This window comes from Talpa occidentalis, unplaced genomic scaffold (genome assembly GCF_014898055.3).
Source record: "Talpa occidentalis isolate TD23 unplaced genomic scaffold, MPIMG_talOcc4v2.1 talOcc4.18, whole genome shotgun sequence".
Classification (NCBI taxonomy): domain Eukaryota; kingdom Metazoa; phylum Chordata; class Mammalia; order Eulipotyphla; family Talpidae; genus Talpa; species Talpa occidentalis.
In genome coordinates, this window is record NW_023601851.1 from 2,296,917 (window position 1) to 2,311,412 (window position 14,496).

The following is a 14,496-nucleotide window of genomic DNA, read 5'->3' on the forward strand; positions in this document are numbered from 1 at the left end:
TCTCCAACTCTCTCAAGAACCATTTCTGGTTTACCAGACAAAAGGCACTTCTCCAGGTAATAAACATCTTTTAATCTCATTTTCGTTAGATAATGGGACATGCATGAATGTGTCAAGAGCTGTGGGGGAAGGGCACCCAAAGTGGTGAAGCACTCTCCTCCTCCAAGCCATTCTCTGTTCTCCTGGTCCTCCTTGGGCAAAGAGGTAACTTGTTGGTGTTTCCCATTCCAAGCTGACACTTTAGCTCCCATGAGCGTTGACATGGACCTGCAGGAATGGTTTTAACCCTTCATGGCTGGAAATCCTGCACCAAGCCATGAGCAGGTGTGCTCGTTGGGTCCATCAGCACCATGCAACGACACATTTTGAGATCTGCCACCATCTTTGCACACTATACTGGGGTGTCTGAGCATCAGCAATGCCAGATCTTGCTCAGGTAGGACAAAGGTGGTACCTGCCAACCAGCAGGGATTAGCTGAGGTGGGGAGGGGATCGTGAGTGTCATGGGTGTGGGGAAGGCCATGACTCCTGTTCTTCATTGTCTTCTCTCTTCCCACTCCAGTCTGTCTTTCTCCTTCCACTTTTCTTTTCTCCACCTCTGCTTCTTCCAGTTCTATCTCTTTGTCTGTAATCTTGCTGCAAACTAATGGTCCTCCACCTCTTCCACTCCTTTCCACCAAGAGGATTTCTCCTCCTCCTCTGTTTCCTCCTATCCCTCCTCCCTAAAGTATGCTGAAGCGCAAGAAAATCCAGTCACTCCTCTCTTGCCTGTTACCTTTCTTTAAGGCTCCAGTATTTCTGCAAAGGAATGTTGTTGCTTGCAACCACAGAACCGGGCCAATTCTTCCTCCTTCCCTCCCTCCTGTAGATGTTTTCTATAATATTTAAGCGCAATTTATGTAATGTTTGTCAAGTGTTTGAAGCCCCCCGCGGAAAAGCACTGTATTAACACCATCATTGTTTGGCTATGGTGTTAAATTTCCATCAAATTCGTATCACCAAATGCATCCGGAAATGAGGGTCAGCCATCTGTCACCCCGCTTAAATGCTTGCATTCTACAGGATTTTGTTGTGGGCCAAATGGAGGTGCCTGGCAAGCCTATACGAACATTAGCACCTTGCTTGCAGATATTCACGTTTTTATATAAATAAAAAATTTGTTTTATATATATTTACATCATTTATATATATATATTAGATCATTTTTTTTTCATTTTTGTGCAATGTATGTACTTTCATCTTCATTATAGTCCCTGTGGAATTCCCAGCGCCCATTTACCTGCGAACCCTCACCATGGCCCCCTGTGTTCATCCCACCCTTGTTTTGATCCTACTCCCTACTCTTCTCCCTTCTCCCCGCCTACAGAATGTCTATGGCTTATAGTTGCCTGTTGATTTTGATTTTACTTTGTTATAATTAGTTTTCTTTCCTGATTCCTTATTTGGATCTTCCACATTCCTGCTATTTTATTTTACTGAGGTTGATCCCTTCAAGCTCCATCCATGCGGCTGCAAACGGCAAGAATTTATCTTTTTAGATTGATGAGTAATATTCCATTGTGTATATGTACCACATCTTCTTGATCCAGTCGTCTATTTTTGAGCATTTGGATTGTTACCATATCTTAGCTATTAGCAATAGTGCTTCAATAAATATAGGGGTTCAGGTGTCCTTCTGCATTATTTTTTGTGTCCCTTGGGTAGATCCCTAGGAGTGCAATTGCTGGATCATAAGGGATCTCCATTTTTAGCAGTTGGGCCAGTTTGCCCTCCCACCAGCAATGCAGGAGAGTTCCTTTTTCTGCACATCCTCGCCAAAATTTGTTGTTGCTCGTGTTTTTAATATGTGCCATTCTCACTGGTGTGAGATGGTATCTCATTGTAGTTTTGATTTGCATTTCCCTGATTACAAGTGATGCTGAACATTTTTTCATGTGCCTGTTGCCCATTTGCATTTCTTCTTTGGAGATTCTTTTTAGCTTTTCTGCCCATATTTTGACTTGGTCATTTACTTTGTTTTGGTTGAGTCTTCTCAGCATTTTGTAGATTTATGTGATCAGTCCCTTATCATTAGTATTGTGTGCAAAAATTTTCTCCCAATCAGTGAGGTGTCTCTTTGTTTTGGTTACTGTCTCTTTTGCTGTGCAGAAGCTCTTTAATTGGATGTAGTCCCACCTGTTTATCTTTTCCTTCACAATCACTGCTTTTAAAGATATTACTGAGATATATGTTATGTAGTGTTTTGCCTATATTTCCTTCTGTATATTTTATGGATTCAGTTTTGGTGTCTACTTCTTTAATCCATTTTGAGTTGATTTTTGTGTCTGATGTCCAGCTTCATTCTTTCCCCATATAGCAGCCCAGTTTTCCAAGCACCATATATAAATCAAACTTTCTTTGATCCATTCCATATTCTTTGCTCTCTATCAAAGATTTGTAAGCGTAAATCTGTGGGTTTATGTATGGGGTTTCTACTCTGTTCCATTGGTCTATGTGTCTATTCTTGTTCCAATATCATAAAGTTTTGACTATCGTGGGTCTGTAGTATAGTTTGAAGTCTGGGAGTGTGATACCTCCATTCCCTTCTATTTTTTTTCAGGAGAGCTTGGCTATTTGGGGTTTTGGTAGCTCCATATGAATTTCATCAATATTTGTTCTATTTCTTTTGAGGAAAGTCATTTAAATTTTTTTAGAGTAGCATTGAATCTGTAACTTGCTTTTGCTAGTATGGCTGTTTTGATAATGTTATTTCTTCCAATCCATGAGCAGGTGATGTCTTTCCTTTTTTTTGCGTGTCTTCTTTTATTTTTTAGCCTTGTTTTACTGTTTTCTTTATATAGGTCCTTTACTTCTGTTGTTAGCGATAGTCCCAAGTATTTGATATTTTTGTTTCAATTATAAAATGAATGGTTTTCTTGATTTCTTCTTCAGATTCATTGTTTGTATAGAGGAAAGCTACTGATTTTTGTGTGTTGATTTTGTATCCTGACACTTTACTAGAGTAGTTGATTCATATGATCAGTTTTTTTTTTTTCTATGCAGTTTTTGGTAAATTATCATATCATCTCAGATAGTGATAGTTTAACTTCTTCTTTCCCTATTTTGATTCCGTATATGTCTTTTTCTTACCTTATTGCTCTGGCTAGGACTATGCATTATGTTGAAAAGCAGTGGTGAGTGTGGACATTCTTGTCTTGTTCCAGATCTTTTTTTTTAATAATATATTTTATTTTTATATTCCCCATACAGTTTCAACCCCCCCCATTTTGAACCCAATCTCTCCCCTCCCGCCACTCACCCCCCAAAAAAGTGCCTCTGGTTCATAGATTTTTGTTGATTTTGATTTTCACTTTCTTATAGTTATTCATTTTCCTGGTCCCTTATTTAAGTTTTCTAGATTCCTGCTAGGAGTGAGACCATCCGTTATTTTTCTATTTCTTTCTGGCTTATTTCGCTGAGCATGATACCTTCCAGCGCCATCCATGTTGCTGCAAATTGCATGTGTTTATCTTTTGTTGAATGCTGAGTAATATTCCATGGTGTATATGTACCACATCTTCTTGATCCAGTCATTTATTGTTGAGCATTTGTGTTGTTTCCAAAGCTTAGCTATTGTAAATAGTGCTGCTATAAACATAGGGGTGCAGGTGTTCTTTGGAATTGATGTTTATGTGTCCTTTGGGTAAATACCTAGGAGTGAAATTGCTGGATCATATGGAAGCTCTATGTTTAGTAGGTACAGAAATCTCCACACAGCTCTCCATAGTGGTTGGACCAGTTTTCACTCCCACCAACAATGCAGAAGAGTTCCTTTTCTCCACACCCTCGCCAACATTTGTTGTTGCTAGTTTTTTAATATGTGCCATTCTCACTGGTGTGAGATGGTATCTCATTGTAGTTTTGATTTGCATTTCCCTGATGACAAGTGATGTTGAACATTTTTTCATATACCTGTTGGCCATCTGCATTTCCTCTTCAGAGAAGTTTCTTTTTAGCTCTTCTGACCATTTTTGAACTGGGTAATTTTCTTTGTGGTTGCTGAGTCTCATCAGCTCTTTCCAGATTTTTGTGATCAGTCCTTTATCATTAGTGTTGTGTGCAAAAATGTTCTCCCAGTTGGTGGGGTTTCTCTTTGTTTTTGTTATTGTATCTTTCGCTGTGCAGAAGCTCTTTAATTTGATGTAGTCCCAGCTGTTTATCTTTGCCTTCACTATCACTGCTTTGGGTGATGTGTCTGTAAAGATGTCTTTGATGTGCATATCCCATAGTGTTTCACCTATATTTCCTTCTATGTAATTTATGGTTTCAGGTTTTATGTCTAGTTCTTTTATCCATTTTGAGTTGGTTTTTGTTTAAGGTGTGAGGTAGTGGTCAAGCTTCATTCTTTTGCATGTAGCGACCCAGTTTTCCCAGCACCATTTATTGAACAGACTTTCTTTTCTCCAATGCATATTCTTTGCTCCTTTGTCAAATATTAGTTGACGATAAATCTGTGGGTTTATTTCTGGATTTTGTATTTGATTCCGTTGGTCTGTGTGCCTGTTCTTGTTCCAATACCATGCAGTTTTGATGATTATGGCTTTGTAGTAGAGTTTGAAGTCTGGGAGTGTGATGCCTCCATTCCCTTCTTTTTTTTTTTTTTTTTTTTTTTTCAGGAGTGCTTTGGGTATTTGGGGTTTTTGGTGATTCCATATGAATTTCATCAATAATTTTTCTAGTTTTTTTGAAGAATAACATTGAATTTTTTATTGGAATAACATTGAATCTGTAAATTGCTTTTGGTAGGATGGCCATTTTAATAAAGTTTATTCTTCCAATCCATGAGCAGAGGATGTCTTTCCATTTTTTTGTGTCTTCTTCTATTTATTTTAACAGTGTTTTATAGTTTTCTTTGTATCGGTCATTTACCTCTTTTGTTAGATTTATTCCCCAGTATTTGATTTTTTTTTTTGTTTCAATAATAAAGGGGATTTTTTTTCATTTCTTCTTCTTCAGATTTATTGTTAGTTTATAGGAAGGCTTCTGACTTTTGCACATTGATTTTGTATCCTGCCACTTTGCTGAACTGATTGATGAGTTTAATTAGTTTTTCTATGGAATTTTTGGGGTTCTCTATGTATATTATCATATCATCTGCGGATAGTGATAGTTTGACTTCTTCTTTTCATATTTGGATTCCTTGTATGTATTTCCCTTGTCTTATTGCTCTGGCTAGGACTTCCAGCATTATATTGAAAAGCAGTGGTGAGAGTGGACATCCTTGTCTTCTTCCAGATCTTAATGGAAATGCTTTCAGCTTTTCACCATTGAGAATGATACTGGTTGTTGGCTTGTCATAGATGGCCTTTATGATGTTGAGGTATGTTCCTTTTATCCCAAGAATTTCAAGGGCTTTTATCATGAATGGGTGTTGCACTTTGTCAAAAGCTTTCTCTGCATCTATTGATATTATCATATGGTTTTTATATTTCTTTTTGTTGATGTGTTGGATAATGTTGATTGATTTTCGGATGTTGAACCATCCTTGTGTTCCAGGAATGAATCCTACTTGTTCGTGGTGAATTATCTTATGGATACATTGTTGGATTCTGATAGCTAAAATTTTATTGAGGATTTTTGCATCAGTGTTCATTAGGGAGATTGGCCTATGGCTTTCTTTTTTTGTGTTGTCCTTGTTCGGTTTTGGTATTAGTGTAATGTTGGCTTCATAGAACGTGTTAGGTATTATACCATCCTTCTCAATTTTTTGGGAGATTTGTGAAGGATAGGCACCAATTCGTCTCTGAATGTTTGGTAGAATTCATTTGTAAATGCATCAGGTCCTGGGCTTTTGTTTTTGGGGAGGTTTTTGATTACCATTTCAATTTTGCTAATTGTAATTGGTCTGTTTAGGTGTTCTATTTCTTCATTGTCTAGCTTTGGGTGGTTGAAGAGTTACAGGAATTTGTCCATCTCCTCTAGATTGTTGAATTTGTTTCCATATAACTGTTCATAGTAGTTATTAATTATTCTTTTGGTTTCTGCTGTGTCCGTTGTGATTTCTCCTCTTTCATTTATGATCCTATTTATCTGTGCTTTCTCCCTTTTTGCCCTTGTGAGCCTGGCTAGGGGTTTATCTATTTTATTTATTTTTTCATAGAACCAGCTTTTGGTTTCATTGATCTTTTGGATTTTTTTTTTAGTTTCAATTTCATTTATTTCTGCTTTGGTTTTTATTATTTCTTTTCTTCTACTGGTTTTTGTTGTTGTTGTTGTTGTTGTTGTTGTTCTTTTTCTAGATCTTTGAGCTTCGAGATTAAGTTGTTTCTTTGAGTTCTCTCTTGTTTCTTCATGTGAGCATCTATTGCTATATATTTTCCTCTTATTACTGCTTTTGCTTCATCCCATACATTTAGGAAATCGGTGTCCTCCTTGTCATTCAATTCAAAGAATTTTTTTTAATTTCTTCTTTTATCTCCTCATTAGTCCAGTGGACTTCCAGTAGTGTGGGTTTCAATCTCCATGAGGTAGGAGAGTCCCTTGCCTTCTTTTTATGGTTTATTTCTAGTTTGATGCTTTCATGGTCAGAAAAGATGGTTGGTATGATTTCAATCTTGGTGTATCTGTTGATGTTTGTCTTATGCCCCAGTATATGATCGGTCCTGGAGAATGATCCGTGTGCACTTGAGAAAAATGCATACTCAGATTTTTTTTGGGTTTAGTGTTCTATTACTGTCTGTTAAGCCCAAGCACTCTAGATCCTTATTTAGAGCTTTAGTGTCTTTACTTATTTTTTGTCTTGTTGATTTATCCATTGTTGATAGTGGTGTGTTGAAGTCTCCCACTATGTTTGTGTTTTCTCTGATGTCTGTTTTCAGAGATGCCAATAGCTGTCTGATATATTTTGGTGCTCCTTCGTTTGGGGAGTATATGTTAATGAGTGTTATTTTTTCTTGAAGTATTGTCCCCTTGATCATAATGTAATGACCACTGGGGTCTCTTTTTATCTTTTTATGTTTGAAATCTGTATTATCTGATATGAGTATAGCTGTTCCTGCCTTCTTTTTTGGTCCATTTGCTTGTAGAATTGTTTTCCATCCTTTAACTTTGAGTGTATTTTTATCTTTTGCAGCTAAATGTGTTTCCTGGAGACAGCAAAAGTTTGGGTTTTGTTTCTTAATCGAGCCTGCAACACTGTGCCTTTTTATTGAAGAGTTTAGTCCATTTACATTTAGAGTTAGTATTGATATGTTAACATCTGTATTTGCCATTGTGTTTGTCTTTCCTTTGATTTCATTTATTTATTCTCTTAATAACTTTCTTTGGCTTTCTTTTGTTGTTATTCTTCCCTCTGAGGTTCTGGCTTTAGGATTCCTTGTAGTGTTTTTTGGAGTGGGGGTTTAGTCATATTAAAATTCCAGAGTTTCTGTTTATCTGAGAAGGTCCTTATTCTTTCTTCATAGAGGAAGGAGAGCTTTGCGGGATAGAGTATTCTTCGTTGGCATCTGTTTTCTTGGAGTCTGTTGACTATGTCCCTCCACTCTCTCCTTGTCCGTAGTGTTTCTTCAGAGAAGTCTGATGTCAGTCTGATTGGTTTCCCTTTGAATATTATCTGTTTCTTTCCTCTTGTCAGTTTCATTATTTTTTCATTGTCTTGGATTCTTGGGAACTTTACTATTATGTGTCTTGCTGTATTTTTCCTTTTGTCATGGAAGTTTGGTGTTCTTCTTGCTTCTTGTATATCAATTTTAAGCTCCTTCTTCGCTTTTGGGAAGTTCTCTTCAATTATATCCTTGAATATTTTCTCTGTTCCTACATCTCTCTCCTCCCCTTCTGGGATTCCTATAACTCTTATATTTCCTTTCCTCATGGAGTCAGATAGTTCCCGAAGTCTTTCTTCGGTCTTTTACCTTCGTACTTCTCCTTCCTTTTCTGTTTTAGTTCTTCTTATTTCTGTGTCTTCAAGAGTACTTACTCATTCTTCCATTTCATCTATTCTGCTTTTATTGATTTTCCCAGGGTTCTTTAGCATCTCCATTAATTTTTTGATCTCCTGCATTTTGTTTACTTCCCTCTTTAGGGATTCAATTTCATTCTTCTGGTCATTAATTATTTTCCCCTTATCATTGTTTTCCTTTATGACTTCTGTCAGTTTTTTAATCACAGCAATTTTAAATTCTCTATCTGGAAGGATCAGATGATCTTCCAAGTGACTGTCGTTACAATCTGGTAGATGGTTTTCTTTTTGTGGTGTGCTTTTTTGCTGAGGAGTTGCTGGGTTGCATGTGGTTTTTCTACTCCCTACTGCCTGTTTTCTAATTTACCATATTCCTTGTGACACTGTGTTGCTGGTACTGGCCGACATCTTGGGCGACCTTCCCAGCTCACCTCTGGCTCCTCTGGGGAACTTCTGCTGGGTTCACACAGTCTCCATCAAAGAAGGGTCCCTGCTGCAAATGCTGGTGCCGGGCACGCTCCCCTGCACACCCGGTCTGCCCCAGTCGTGGGTGCTGCTCCCCTCTGGGCTGGGACTGCAGGCTAGATGGCGCCCGGCATGGGCGAGCCTCCCAGCTTACCTCTGGCTCCTCGGTGAGCCTTCTGCTTGTTTCACACAGTCTCCAGCAAGAAACGTCCCTGCTGCAAAATGCCAGTGCCGGGGACGTGCTCTCCTGCATGCCCGTTCTCTCCCAGCGGTGGGTGCTGCTTCCGTCTGGGCTGGAACTGCAGGCTAGAAGGAGCCCGGCATGGGCAAGCCTCCCAGCTTACCCCTGGCTCCTCCATGAGCCTTATGCTTGCTTCACACAGTCTCCACCAAATAAAGGTTCCTGGTACAAAATGCCGGTGCCGGGGACTGGTTCCCCTGCACGCCAGGTCTGCCCCAGCGGTGGTTGCTGCTCCCATCTGGGCTGGAACTGCAGGCTAGAAGGCGCCCGGCATGGGCAAGCCTCCCAGCTTACCTCTGGCTCCTCGGTGAGACTTCTGCTTGCTTCACTCAGTCTCCACCAAATAATGGTTCCTGCTGCAAAATTTGTTCCAGATCTTAATGGAAAAGCTTTCAGCTTTTCACCATTGAGAATGATAATAGCTATGGGCTTGTCATATATGGCCTTTATGATGTTGAGATATGTTCCTTTTTTCCCTGGAATTTCAAGAGCCTTTATCAAAAATGGGTGTTGGTACTTTGCCGAATGCTTTCTCAGCATCTATTGACATTATCATATGGTTTTTATATTTCTTTTTGTCAATGTGTTGGATAGCATTGATTGATTTTCAGATGTTGAACCATCCTTATGTCTTACAAGCCTATACCAACATCAACACCTTGCTTGCAGGTATTCATCTTTAACAAGATGAAAAACAAAATTATGGTTTCCACTGCTTGGTTTAGGGGATCTTATCAGCATGCCTGTGTTACACTGGGAGCAGTCTGTCTGGTGATGAGCAAAACACTGTTTGGTACTGGGTTTCCCAATGAGAGCCAGCCATCCAGTGATACCTTCTTCTCAAGCCAATCCTGAGCAACCAGGTTACAGAGTATTTAGTGACTCAAGCAAGGGGTACATTCATCTGGGATTGCATGAATCAGGGTGCATGTGGTGTTGAGGGTGCTTACCAGCTGTTCCCTGAATCTTTCAGTCTAAAGGCTATGTCCCAATTTCAGCTCATCAACAAGTTAGCCTGACATTTTCCCACTTCAAGAGAATTTTGTCTGCCTAGCAAAACATCTTCATCAGGTGCAAGTACCTGTTCCCCTTCAGGCTCCACTCACTTTCAGGTTGCTTGAGGTTTTGGGTGTGGGTGTGACAGAGTAGATGGCCTGAGGAACATGAAATACAGTCCCTTCTCCTTTGATTTCTGGCAAATAAGATTAAAAGGCCTATCCCATGGCAATGATAATAATAAAGTCATGTAAAAATTCCCACATTTTCATACCTGTGCTACTTTCCCAAGCAGCTTTCTGGCAGCATTAAAAATAATGGTCTTGGGGTCCTCCTAGGGGCACAGGGGTTAAAGACAGTGCTATCAAGCTATTGGCAGACACTGCAGCATGAGTTTGATCCCCAGCTAATCAGGGAGCTACCCACATGGCTACCCCCTGCACCTCTGGCCTGTACCCCAGTTCTTGTATGCATAAATAAATAAATCTTAAAAAAATAATGGTCTTATTTGTGAACAATCACATGGCCATAAACCCAATTCCTAAGTCTAGTGTTCTTTGACGTTCTACTAACTGCACTGATCTTTCTCAATTGCTAAACCAATGCTGCATAGACACATTTAAATATCAAATGTGTCTTTACATTAAGGGAAATTAACTGCCAATGAAGCTCCCTGAAAATCCAATAGTGCTTGATTAATTTATAAAGTGAATCAATTCACACACTGTTTTTCTTCAATGCACCCAGTGCTTACCTAGAGCTTAGAAGCTATTGCACAACTTTAGGGGTGGTTTCTTAAAAAGTGCAATTGATTCTCTCCTATCAGGATCTTTGTATTAAATGTGAAGAGCTGAATTCCAAGTCACCATCTCCTAGATAGAAGCAGATACAGAGATAGCATGTTATTCTGATTCACAAACACAGATGAATGATAAATTATGGTTCTATTAAATTTCCTGTACCTGCTAATTACAGGGATCTCTGTTAGGGTCACTTACATAGTTAAGGGATTCATTTATTTCTGGAAACACCGTAGGGGTTCTGAGGTGTTGTGTCAGATTTGGGTGCTAATTTCCATCATGTGGTAAGGTGTCACGTATGACTGGAGCCAAACCCAGAGACCCATATAAGAAATGTATTGTGGGGAACCCACATTACAATGGAAACAAACAATTCCACTGGTGGCAAACTTAGGAAGCAATGAGTCCCTTAGTAGTGTTGGGGACCCTGGCATGCAGATCAGTGCATGCCAGAGTGTCTGGCATCCATCCACCTGCAGTGGGGTGGGCACATCACAGCATAAGAGTTCTTGGTGGTATTCACGGAATTCTAGAGGTATTAGGGTGACAGGTTTGGTGTCCTCACCAATTCAAATGTCTCCATCGGGTGCTTGTATTTATAACACTCTTCAGGGGCAGCTCATCAGAGCTCCGTTAATGTTCAGGTATGCAGAGACTCTGTGTAACCAGTAACCAGGGTTTTATTAGTCCTGACCTTTCACATGCCTGCTTATCAGTGCCTACTGAGGTGCAGTGGACACTCCTGGCTGCAGAGAATATTGGTAATCTGGCTGATGGCATAATCATTATTAGAAAGGTAGATAAAGGGCCTCCCCTTGTGGCACAGGTGGTTGAGTTCAGCTCTGTGAAGCTGTGTGCAGCCTCTGCAGCACCAGTTCGATCCTGGCAGTGGGTGAGGGTTCCACATGGCACAGCAGACCTCTCCTGTCCTGCCTGCTGCTCCCCTCAGCAGTGTATTTCATCATTCTGCCTGTTCTGCTCCCCGTTCTGTGTCTGGTGAATCCTCACCCTCCCGTGCATCTGTCCTGGTTCTTGCATAAATAAATAAATACCCTGGTTCTTGCATAAATAAATAAATAAATAAATAAATAAATAAATAAACAAAGCTTTAAAAAAAGAAAGGTAGATAAGGAGAAAGGAAACTGAAGTGGTGTTTCACTTCACTTATGGCAATATCTTGCAGCTGTAACTCAGGAGCCACGCCAGTAGTCCACCTGGTTAAGTGTTAAGTGCTATTGCTTTGAAGTAATCAGCAGCCATGACAGTATGAGTTTTCTCCCCTCCAAGGGATTCAACCCACACGGTGCAGCAGACCTCTCCTGTCTCACCTGCTGCTCCCCTCAGCAGTGTAATTTGTCTGTCTGCTGTTGTGTTCCCCACTCTGTCTCTGATGAAACTTCTCAACCTCCCATACCTCTGGCCTATAGCCCACCTCTTACATGCATAAATAAATAAATCTTTAAAAAATAAAACAGGACTTGGAGAAAACTTTTTCACACAACACTAATGATAAAAGACTCATCACAAAAATCTACAAAGAGCTGAAGAGACTCAATAAAAACAAAGTAAATAGTCCAGTCAAAACTGGGCAGAAGTGCTAACAAGGATCTTCTCCAAAGAGGAAATGCAAATGGCCAACAGTCATGTGAAAGAATCTTCAGCATCACTTGTAATAAGGGAAATGCAAATCAAAACTACAATGAGATACAATCTTACACCAGAGAGAATGGCACATATTAAAAAAAAAAAAAAAAAAAACAAACTAGCAACAACAAATATTGGCGAGGATGTGGAGAAAAAGGAACTCTCCGAACTGATGGTGGGACTGTAAACTGGTCCAACCACGATGGAGAGCTGCATGGAGGTGTCTCAACCTGCTAAAGATGGAGCTTCCATATGATTCAGCAATTCCACTCCTAGGTATTTACACAAAGGACACAGAGACATTAACTCAAAAGGGCACCTGCCCCCTATGTTTATAGCAGCACTGTTTACAATAGCTAAGCTTTGGAAACAACCCAAATGCCCAAAAACAGATGACTACATCAAGAAGATGTGGTATATATAATGGCATATTGCTCAGCAATCAAAAAAGATAAAGTCATGCAATGTGCAGCAACATGGATGGAGCTGGAATGGATCATGCACAGGGAAATAAACCAGAAAAAAAAAGGAAAAAAATTACTGAATGGTCTCACTCAAAGCAGGCATTTAGAAAACCTAAATAAGTGATCAGGAAAAAGTAATTATAATAAAGAAAAAATCAAAACCAACAAGCAACTATAGACTAGAGACACACTACGGGGGGTGGGGAAGCAGAGAAGGGATAAGGGTCAAAATAAGAGGGGTGGGAATTGTATGGGGAATATATCCAAGTTGAGAATGCATGCATTGTGAAAAAATGAAAAATGATGTAAAAATGTATTAAAATAAAATTAAAAAAATAAAATAGTAAAAAGAGGAACATCAATAATAAAAAAAGAACTGACTTGCATTTCAAAAATATATCTGTCTTTATAGCCTAGAAAAAGCTTATATTTAAAACCTTGGGAAAAATTTGAAGACTTCAATATCTCTTTAAGAGATTGTTTTACCTCCAAGAAAATATCCAGTGAATTCTAGCATTTGCTTCCCAAATGACAGTTTTGAGATAAAAATGGAGACTGTGACTCATACCCTCTAGCACCAAACACAGACAAAACAGTCTGTCCTAAGGACTTGAAGACATAGCAATGCATGTTGTACTTTACAAGACTCTTCAAATACTCAGCCCGGTAAGCAAATCAAATCAAACAAGTACTCAAGGTGATAAGCAACTCAAATCAAACAATTACTGAAACTGAGAAGCAAATCAAATCAATATACCTACAAAGAGAAGATCTACGTATCTTGTAAACAAAGAGAAGTCCTGTGTATAAGGGCCATGTGTGTAAGTAAGGACACAGAATGTCTGTTACTGTCTAAATACTTAGCAGCATGGAGATCAAGAGTCAAATCTGCATGTTAGAGACATTATCATATATAGACTACATGTTACTATATATAAGGTAGTATATTGTAACTGATATCCTTACAGTAATCCTGGTGTGAAAAATCAGTTTATTTTAAGCAAAATGTCAGTTCTGGTTAATGGGGGTGTGGCCTTTTCACCACCCAGAGCCTCTGGACTTGTGTGTGCATGGCCTCTCTCTGCACCTATATGTGTAAGAGATTTGGACAAGGCCCACCCACATGTCTACCTTGAGACAATGGCCCACATCTCAAGGTCGCCAGCACACCTAGGAAACCCTTGACTGATTGTGTGGCCAGGGTTTGAGACAGTCTGGGAGTAGCTCAAAATTATACCAAGTACCCTCACGGGAGTTCTGCCTAAACATGGGGCCAACATGTCCAGCCCTGTTGCCTATAAAACTGAATACCCTTTGGTCCGTTTGAAGTCCTGTTCCCCGTAAGATGAATACCCTTGTTTCCCCTGGACCTGCTTCTGCCACTGAGACATAATCAATCATGCTTGTTCACTGTTACAAACTTAACAGCAAGAGAGATGCTCACTCAGTAGCAGAGTCTTGCCTTGCAAACCTGCTCCCTGGCTCATCTCTCAAACATGCCCCTGGGAGTTTGCTGGCATGCTCTTGACCATCAGAGTAAAAACCAAAAAATTGCTCATGGATGGCTAAGCAGATGCAGAGGGCTCCTGTCTTCTGCTGAATGTATTTTCTATAACACCAGCCAGCAACAGAAGACACAGGCAGAGCCAAACATATCTGGAGGAGGACATACCTCTATCTGTAGAGAGCCTCAGCTTCTCCCCATCACATCCCTGCTTAGCTAGGGTTTTATTCAGTTCCATCCTGAATTCCTACTCAGGACATGTATATGAAGTGTCACCTCTGCAACCTTAGTGATTTGCTCAGACACTGGCATAGAAGTAAATATTTTGAAACTATTCCCAACATAGTTTGGAGGAGATATTAATATTTAGGTGTTTTCTGGCCATGCTGTACCCAATGGTTCATGAGACCAGCTTGAAAGTCTTCCATGAATCTAACTCCACTCCC

The 14,496-nt window shown here is 39.7% G+C and overlaps 1 protein-coding gene across 1 annotated transcript in view; it reads left to right on the top strand.

The window, feature by feature from the left end:
• Positions 1 to 14,496, top strand: part of LOC119250816 (protein Shroom2-like) — a 548,272-nt gene that overhangs the window by 32,600 nt on the left and 501,176 nt on the right.